We start from the raw sequence: 9907 nt of genomic DNA on the forward strand, positions 1-9907 counted from the left end.
AGCTTCCCACATAAACTGTGGGTGTAGCACACTTGCTAAACATCCTAAAGGCACCAGACCCAGCCACAGATGCTGGCGAAATGTCAGGAATAAATTCTTCCAGTACACAGCCACATGGCCCCAAAAACCCACAAAAAAAAAACCCTATGGATGCTGGCCATAAAAGCCTTCGACTTTGCACCAGATCTTCTGATGTTGGGGGCTAAGCAGGGTCAGTGCTGGTTAGTACTCGGGTGGGAGACTGCCAATGAATAGCAGGGAGGCTATTTTTCAGAGGAAAGAACTGGCAAAACTACCAGAAGTCTTCTTTATCTAAGGAAAACCCTATGAAATCCATTGGGTCACCTTTAGTTGACAAGCGACTTAAAGGCACACATACTGAAATAACCAATGCTCTGAATGCACTGTGTTTTACTTTTGGGGAGACATGTATAGGATTCTGTCTGTTGGTGCTATTTAATCCGTCTCATAAAGAGATTCTTTGGGGTGCGCCGTGATAGGATTTCAACACAGAACCCGTTCTCAAAGAAGTTTCCTGAGAAACATCCCCTGCTTGTTTCAAGGGTCTTCTTCCCATTCTACTTAATGCAGATCGGATTTCATAGGCAACTCAGTCTTATACATATTAACTCAGAAATAGTTACCACGGAGTTAAGGTGACAGGTCTCTGAAATCCTATAGAAAGGGCAGTAACTTTGTAACAAACTGAAGCAAGCAACAGGCACACACTCCAGGGACAAAAGGAATGCCAGAGATTTCAGACATTACCCATTTTAGATTTGTTAAAGAACCAAATCCTTAGAAACACATACTTTGGTTTATTCTTTGCCAAAATGTTAACAATTTTTAAAAAAAGGAGATTTCACCCGCTACCCATTTTAAAGTTGTTTTAAGGAACCCAAATCCTTAGAAACACATACCTGGCCTCATTGTTCGCCAAGGAGCTATTTACACCTGTTGACATTATTGTGGCTATATATATATATATATATATTCCAATAATACTAAGCATCCTAATCATATTCCTGATGCCGCCTTGCAGCTGGTTTTCCTTGTGGCATTTTCTATAGAAAGGGAGCATCTTCTCCTGGATAAACCACCCAGGGAGGCTCTTTTTTATCTCCTGAAAGAGACCCCTCTCCTTCTCCCTTTGGCTTGACTTCTGGGGCTGCAGCCAGGAGGCCCCCGTCCCTCTCTCGGCCTCCGCTTCGCTGCAATCCCGGCTTCCAGCCTTCTTCTCTCTTCCGAGGAGGGGGGCTTTTGTCCAAGGGAGGTGCTTTGGAAAAGGCTGGGGCCAGAAACAAAAGCCATCCTCCTCCTTGGCTTCGCCTCCATGCGCCGCAGAGCTGTCCAATGATTCCCCCTCATTAGCTTCATTATGAGCCACATTAGCAACAATTAACACCGCAACGTGGCTGCTGCTGCTGCAAAGGCAAAGCCCGAGAAGGGAGGCTGCTGCCTCGGGGGCTTCCCCAGCCATCGGGGGCCGGGGATCGAGGAAGGGCCAAGCAGCAGCAGCAGCAGCAGCCCCTGGCCCTTTCTCCCTCCCACGCCTCTCTTCCTTCCTCCTTCCCCCGAAGGACTGGCCAAAGCCACGCCGCACCTCGCCTTCTTCCTCTCGGGGCATCTTCTTCTCCTCCGTCTTCAGCTGGAAGAGGCTCTCCTTCCTCCCAAAACGCCTCTTGCTTCGCTTCTGCGCCCTCTTTTTTCATTCCTTCATTCTTCCTTCCTTCTTTCAATCTTTCCTTCCTTCTTTCTTTCCGTCATTCCTTCCTTTTCTTTTTCTTTCTGTCCTTCCTTCTTTTTCTTCCTTCCTTCCTTCCTTCCTTCCTTCATCTCTCTCTCTCTCTTTTCTCCCTCTCTCTTCCAGATCACAATACTGTAAACCCAAACTAGCCCTCAGCCCCGGAGAGAGAGAGAGAGAGAGAGGCCCCGAAGCCAACTTCCCCGGGAGAAAGAAAGGAACGAAGAAGTCAAGCGCTTTCTCTTCCTGAGCCTCCTCCTCCTCTTCTTCCTCGGAGGAGCTTCGGGGCAGAAGGCGCGGGGCTGCCTTTGCTCTCTGCCTGGAGGACAGACCCGACTGAAGAAGGGGAGGCTGGGGAAGAGAAGGGCCAGCCAGACCCCCCCTCCCTCTTCCAGGAGGGGCTCTCCCTGCCTCCCACTTCCACTTCCACCGAGGCTCTTGCTCCTCTCCTCCTCCTCCTGCTGCTGCTGCTCCTGGCCGAGAGGCAGAGCGGGGCTTCGGGGGCGATGCCTCCCTTCTTGGCAGGCAAGGCGCTCCGCCTCCCCCGCGGGGCTCCGGTCCAGATTCCCACGAAGAAGGGAGGAGGGCCCCGAAGGCAAAGGAAGGGCGCCTGGCTCCAGACTGGACGAGGCTGCATCCACACTGGGGCAATAACCCGCTTTGGCCCCGCTTTGACTCTTTGTCTGGCTCTTTGCTATGGAATTCTGGGAGTTAGAGTTTGTTGTGGGCCCAGAGCGGAGCGGACAAGGGGGCTAGGAAATAGAAAGAGAGGAAGACCACTCCACTTGGGTGTTTGGGACTCCAACTCCCAGACCCCCCCCCCCCTTCAGCTTGGCCAACAGTCAGGAATTGTGGGAGCTGAAGTCCAGACAATCGAAAAGAGCAGAGTTTGGGGACCACTGGGATGGATGGACTCCAAAAAGGAAGACCGTGGAGCTGAGCAGAGAAGTAGAGGATGGGCCTCTTGGAGAAGATGGTGATGGTGATGATGCTGCTGATAAGAGAGTCCATTAGGAGGCCCTTCTGGACAGTGAGAGCTGTTCAAGAGTGGAACAAAATCCCTCAGAAGGTGATGGAGACTCCTTCTTTAGAGGACTTTAAGCAGAGGCTGGATGGCCATCTGTCAGGAATGTTTGGAGTTCTTGCATGGCAGTGGTCTGCCATGGATGGCCCTTGGGGTCTCTTCCAACTCTAGGGCTCTATGATTCTTTATGTTTCACTCACAGGGTTGCCAGGAGTTGAGGTCCAACTCCAAGGCGGCTAACAACACGCCTTGTAAACCACTTGGAGACTGCTTAGTCCAGTATAGAAATGCCATTGCTATTGCTCACAACAAGCTATCTGGAAACAGTGCTTTGTGCGCAAAAAGATGTTTTTGTGCAAATGACCCATTTTGAGAGCTCTTGCAGAAAAACAATATATGGCATTTTTTGCACAAGAAACCCTGTGTATTTCAGCACAGAATAATTTCCCAGAACACTATCTCATTATTTTAAAATTACAAGACAATCCGGTTCAGCAGGTAAAACATTGAGGCCTAAGTCTCATGTATTGATTTTTATCATGTATTGTATGCTGTCTTTGTATTGAAATTGCATTGTTATTTGCTATGTTCCTATGCTTGAGTTATGTAATGTTATGTCACTGTAGTAATTGTTAACATGTTGTACACCACCCTGATCAGTGGAAGGGTGGTATAAAAATAAAACTTTTATTATTTATTATTATTTTAAGTCCAATTGCTAATATCGACTAGAGTAGGCATCTTGAACCAGTGGAATTTACGTAAAGTGTTGACTTATGTCCAGCAATTGACTGACACTTGGCTCTCACATTCAAAAGCCGTTTTATTCCCCATCGCCATGTATTGATGTGAGACAGTTAAGAAAGAGTATAAAAAGAAAATTAATTCATTTGAAGTGTGGTGCTGGAGAAGAGTGCTGAGGATACCATGGATGGCCAAGAAGACTGAAGATAGGGGTCCTAAATCAGATCAAGCCTGAAATCTCCCTGGAAGCCAAGATGACTGAACTGAAGCTGTCCTACTTTGGCCACATCTTGAAAAGGCACAACTCACTGGAAAAAACAATAATGCTAGGAGAGGTAGAGAGAAGCAGAAAGAGAGGAAGACTGAAGCTAAATGGATGGAGTCTATTGGAGGTCAGGGGTGTGGATTTGTAGGACCTGAGCAGAGCAGTGGAGGGAGGACAGGGGTCTTGGAGATCTCTCATCCACAGGGTCGCCATGGGTTGAGATCGACTGGATGGCAGTTAACAACCACAACTGTGGGATCCTATCCATATATGACTCCATATATGACCAAAGGTCCTCCTAAGTGCTTGGGTAACAGCAGGGCAGATTAAGGATGCTTAGTCAAGAAGATGATCCCATTGAGGTTGTCCTGCTTTGGCCTCATTGTAAGAAGGGAGGACTCCTCAGAAGAGACAATGGTGATGCTTTGAAAGATGGAGGGCAGTAGAAAGAGAGGAAGACTGAAAGCTAAATGGATGGAGTCTATTAAGGAGGCCAGGGGCATGTATTTGCAGGACCTAAGCAGAGCAGTGAAGGGGGGGGGGCTTGGAGATATCTCATCCATGGGGTCCACTCGAGGGCAGCTAACAACAACTAGGTTGGAGAGGCTCCAGGGCCGGGCCTCTTTCCTTTTGGGGGGCACCCTATTTACCCCCAAGTTCCCCCTTAAGACGCACATGTTTGGATGTTACCCTGCAATCCCAGTATTCTCCAGCTGGATCCCTTCCCATTCCCTTCTAAAGCCCAGGTGCAGAGTTATTTTAAAAGGAAGCAGGTGAATAGGGTTATAAGGGGTTTCCAGTCCACGTAAACTGGATTTGGACCACATTATAACATGAGGGAACATCCTGATATAGCAATAGCAATTCCTCTTGGACAGAAGACGGAAACGCAGGTCCTTCTTAGTCCTGCTCCACATGGAGGACCTTTTGGAATTCCCCCTGGAGTGGAGAAGGTTGGAATGTAGGACATGTCCTGGAAAAGGAGGACGTCTGGTCACCCTGGATACATATAAAGTCATGCTTCTTAGTCCTGCTCAAAATGGAAAGCATTTTGGAATTCCTCCTGTACAGAAGGTGGAAGTGTAGGGCATGTCCTGGAAAAGGAGGACGACTGGCCACCTTGCCCCCTGCCAAAAAAAATCTCTCCCAGTCCCCTGTCTTTAAAAGCCACCCCCCTCCTGCTGCCTCTGCTTTCCCTTTTCTTAAGAGATCCCCAGATCTCCAGCTTCTCAAGCCGTTTGAAGCCTCCCTTTCCCTGGAAAGGGCCGTTCTGGCGCCCCCCTTCCCTCTGGGGAGGCATGAAGTGGGGCAGGGGACGGGGAGGGGTTTGACCCCTAAGCCTCTCTGCTCTGCCAGGGCAAGGGCAGACCCTCCCAGGCCTGTCTTTGGGCCTTCAAGGCCTAGCCTTGGCTTCCAGATTAGCATTTCCCTGAAAGGCCCCCTGCCAGGGGAGAGGTTTCCATCTGCATCTCAATAGGGGCACTTGAAAAATGGGGCCTCAGACCCCTCTAGCTTCCCTCCAAATTGGGGGCCTAGCAAAAGACCTTTCCTTCCAAACTGGGGGTCTAGCAAAAGACCCTCCGGCTGGCTTTCCGAAGGGACCAGCTGCTTCAAAAGCCCCTTTCTTAAGGCAGCTGCTCTCCCAGGGTGACCACATGTCCACCTTTCCCAGAACATGCCCTACATTTCCACCTTCTGCCCAGGAGGATCTCCAGAAAGGCCCTCCATTTTCAGCACGATTAAGAAGCATGCATTGATACTTTATACAGGGTGAACAGAAGTTAAAACGGGTCAACCCCGGAGTGCATCGCAAAAGGTTCCCAAACTTTGGTCCTTCAGATGTTATGGATTTCAGCTCCCAGAAGTCTTGATTGTTAGCCCAGCTGACTGCTCAAAATGGGAGGACATTGTCCTGCTCAGACTGCTCAAAATGGAAGACATTGTTGAAATCCCTCCTGGAAGAGAAAAGGTGAAAATGTAGGACATGTAAAGACCTTGTAAAAGGGCAAATCCCAGGATGTAGGTACAGCACTTAGGGGTTAAACTGCATTATTTCTACCAGTGATTCTGAAACTTTGGGAATTCAGTTCCCAGAAGTCTTGACTGTTAGCCAAGCTGACTGGGGCTTCTGGGAGCTGAAGTCTCAAACATCTGGAGGACCAAAATTTGACAGAAATAATGCAGTTTGACCCCACTTTAAGTGCTGTAGCTCCATCCAAAGGAATCCTGGGATTTGTCCTTTTACAAGGTCTTTTTCAAGATATGCCCTACATTTCCACCTTATCTCTTCCAGGAGGAATTTCAACAATGTCCTCCCTTTTGAGGAGGACTAAGAAGTCTACATTTATGTTCATACAGGGTAACTAGATGTCCTCCTTTTCCAGGACATCCTTCTTCTCCCTCTGGGAGGAATTCCAAGAAGTCCTCCATTTTGAGCATGACTAAGAAGCATGAATTTATATTTATTCAGGGCAACCAGACACCCTCTTTCCCCAGGACATGTCCTATGTTTCAACCTTCTTCTCTCCAGAAAGAATTCAAAAGGTCCTCTGTGTTGAGCAGGACTAAGAAGCTTGAATTTATATTTATACAGGGTGACATGACATCTTCCTTTTCCAGGACATTGTCTTAGATTTCAGCCTTCCTCTCTCCAGGAGGAATTCCAAGAGGTCCTCAGTTCTGGGCATGACTAAGAAGCATGCATTTGTTTTTATCCAGGGTGACCAGTCATCCTCTTTTTCCAGAATATTGTCCTATATTTCAACTTTTTTCTCTCCAGGACCAGGAAGAATTCCAAAATGTCCTCCATTTTGAGCATGACTAAAAAGCATGCATTGACCAGAGGTGTGCCTTCAAGTAATTTCTGACTTATGGTGGCCCTCAGGCAAATCTATCATGAGGTTATCTTGGCAAGTTCCTTCAGAGGGTGTTTGCCATTGCCATCCTCTGAGGCTGAGAGAGTGTCACTCAGTGGGTTTGCATGCTTGAGCAGGGATTTGAACCCTGGTCTCCAATGCAGCGCTCAAACCATTACACTATGCTGGCTCCTTCATATAAGGTTTACTGGGATATAAACCCCTGGATGTAAACCAGGATGGTATAATGATTTGAGCATTGGATTACAACTCTGGAGTTCAACCATTCAAACCCACTGGGTGAGTCACACCCTCTCAGCCCCAGAAAACCCTGTGATAAGCCCTCTTTAGGATCCCCATAAGAGGGAAACAATTTGAAGACACACCACAACAAAAAGAGTCTTCTCTAGGCCTACATTAAAGGCACCAGATCGCCTCTTGGAAGCTAAGCAGGCACAGTCCTGGTTAGTACTTGGATGGGAAGACTGCCAAGGAACACTGGGTGCTGTAGGTTACATTTCACTCAGCCTTGGAAACACAAGGGTGACCTTGGGCAAGTCACACTCTCTCATCCTCAGGGGAAGGGAAAGGCAAGCCCCCTCTGAAGAAACTTGCCAAGAAAACCATATGTTAGGGTTTATGATTACACAGTCATCACCTTCCTAATGTATTTATTTATCTAAGCCATGAATGTTAACACTAAAGGCTACAATCCTATATCAATTTCCTTGGGAGTATTCTAATACCCAAAAGACACCAGATCCCATCTGATCATGGAAGTTAAACAGGTTCAGGCCTGGAGTGCATACACTATAGAAATAATTCTGTTTGACACCACTTTAAGGACAGTAGCTCCAATGGATCTTGGGATTTGTCCTTTTATGAAGTCTTTAGGGCAGGGGACATTATAGGCTGCTCTGATAGCCTTGGCTGAAGAGCGGGGTATAAATAAATAAAAATAAGTAATAATAATAATAATAATAATAATAATAATAATAATAATTGTTTCTACAGTGTAGATGCACCCCTGGTTAGTACTTGGATGGGAGACTGGTAACAAATACAGTACTGGCAAAACCACCTCTGAGTATTCCTTGCTTAAGAAAACCCAGTGGAAAATTCATGGAGTCATCATGGATTGGGTCCAAAACACAGTGCAGAAATAATCGAGTTTGAGATGGCTTTAACTGCCCTGGCCCAATGCTAAGGAATTCTGGGAAGTGTAGTTTTGTGAGACATTTAGCCTTCTCTGTCAGAGACCTCTGGTGCCACAATAAACTACAGTTCCCAAGATTCCTTAGCAATGAGCCAGGGCAGTTAAAGTGGCCTCAAACTGGATTATATTTCTGCACTGTGTTTTGGACCTTGAAGGCACAAACACACCCTTCCCATTGTAACCCATTGTATTTTCTCCCCTCCTATATGATTTTTAACACTTTTGCCTGAGGAAGAAGCCAGTAAAGCTTGGAAAGCTTGCTTCAATGTATTTTGCTCATTTGTGGATTTTGGATGTTATTGTAGTTTGCTATATGGCCAACACAGCTATTCCTGAATATCTGTTCAACGGAGTAACATATAAATGTGATTGACTTTTATGTTTTTAAGCTATATTCTATTTTAAGCAAATGATCTATTTTAATATTGCAATAGTTTAATTCCATTCTAATTGTCACTTTTGTCAGTTTTTAACTGCATTGTGTTTTTAGACAGGTCCCAATTCTGGGAGAAAAGTGGGATACAAATTTAATAATAATAACAACAACAATCAAGTTGTCATCCTTGCATACCCCTATTCTGCCTAGCATAAACAATCCTCAAACCAGCCTGCAACTAAAAATTCAGTGTAAATAGTTAAGGCAATGAATTTCTAGAGGTCTTCAGAGGTAAACCAGGTTAAATAAACCCAGGCTATGATATTATATGAAAAGCAGGCTTTTGGTCACAAAAGAAGGAGGAGTGAAAATAGATGGAATATCAACAAGTTGGTTCCCAAACTTCGGTCCTCTAGATGTTTTGGACTTCAGCTCTCAGATTTTTTTACTGTTGGCCAAGATGCCTGGGGCTTCTGGAAACTGAAATTCAATGCATCTGTAGGACCAAAGTTTGGGAACCACTTTTCTAAGGTACGTAGATAACACCATACTACTAGCAGAAAACATCACAGACCTAGAGCAACTGCTGAAGAAGATTAAAGAAGAAAGTGCAAAGGCACTTTATGTTGAACATAAAGAAAACAAAAGTAATGACCCGGGAGAAACACAAATTCAACCTGGACAATGAGGAGATAGAAATCATAAAAGAGTTCTCATACCTGGGATGAAATATTGATCAAAATGGGAACTTCAGTCAAGAAGACTAAAAGAATGGGAGGGCAGCTATGAAAGAACTAGAAAAGATCCTAAAATGCAAAGTTATGCAACTGAGTGTGAATGTTAGAACCATACAAACCATTGTATTCCCTATTACTATGTATGGATGGGAGAGCTGGATAGTTAAGGAAGAGGATGAAAAGGAAAATTAAGGTGTGGTGCTGGAGAAGAGTGCTGAGGATACCATGGCTGTTCAAGAAGACTAAAGAAATGGGTCCTAAAACAGATCAAGTCTGAACTCTCTCTGGAAGCCAGGATGGCTAAACTGAGGTTGTTCTACTTTGGCCACATCTTGAGAAGGCACAAACCCATTGGGGAAAAAACCCAATAATGCTAGGAAAGGTGGAGGGAAGCAGAAAGAGAGGAAGACTGACCGCTAAATGGGTGGAGTCTATTAAGGAGGCCAAGGGCATGGATTTGTAGGACCTGAGCAGAGTAGTGGAGGACGGGGTCTTGGAGGTCTCTCATCCACAGGGTTGCAGTGGGTTGGGATTGACTGGCGGGTGGTTAACAAGCACAACAACAGTGGGATCCTATCCATATATGACTGCAGAGTAAATCCCATTAAGTCCAAAGGTCCTCCTAAGTGCAGATTAAGGATGCTTAGGATGGGGCTTTTCATTGATTCTTGCAACATTCAGGAAGATGAGTGCCCAACCTTAACCCCAAATCATGGCATAGAGAAAGGACTCTGGCTTATATTTAGAAAGCTTAGGGATCAGGAAGTCTTTCCTCTCTGGAAATTATAGGCTTGGTTGTTTGCATGGTTCTGTCATCATCAGGGGATGTGTAGGTGCCACCTTCAAGGAGCCTATGGACTTAGGGCCATGAATTTTGTAGGTTTTCTTAGACAAGGGACACCTAGAGATGGTTTTGCCAAATCTGTCTTCCAAACTGTAGTACAGA

General features: G+C 46.0%; 1 protein-coding gene across 1 annotated transcript in view; it reads right to left on the reverse strand.

Annotated features, from left to right (window-relative positions):
- PTPRN2 (protein tyrosine phosphatase receptor type N2) overlaps positions 1-9907 on the reverse strand; it is a 532969-nt gene that overhangs the window by 113822 nt on the left and 409240 nt on the right. The gene's annotated exons all lie outside the window — the stretch shown is intronic.

The sequence above is a fragment of the Sceloporus undulatus genome, chromosome 6 (genome assembly GCF_019175285.1).
Source record: "Sceloporus undulatus isolate JIND9_A2432 ecotype Alabama chromosome 6, SceUnd_v1.1, whole genome shotgun sequence".
In the NCBI taxonomy this organism is placed as follows: Eukaryota; Metazoa; Chordata; class Lepidosauria; order Squamata; family Phrynosomatidae; genus Sceloporus; species Sceloporus undulatus.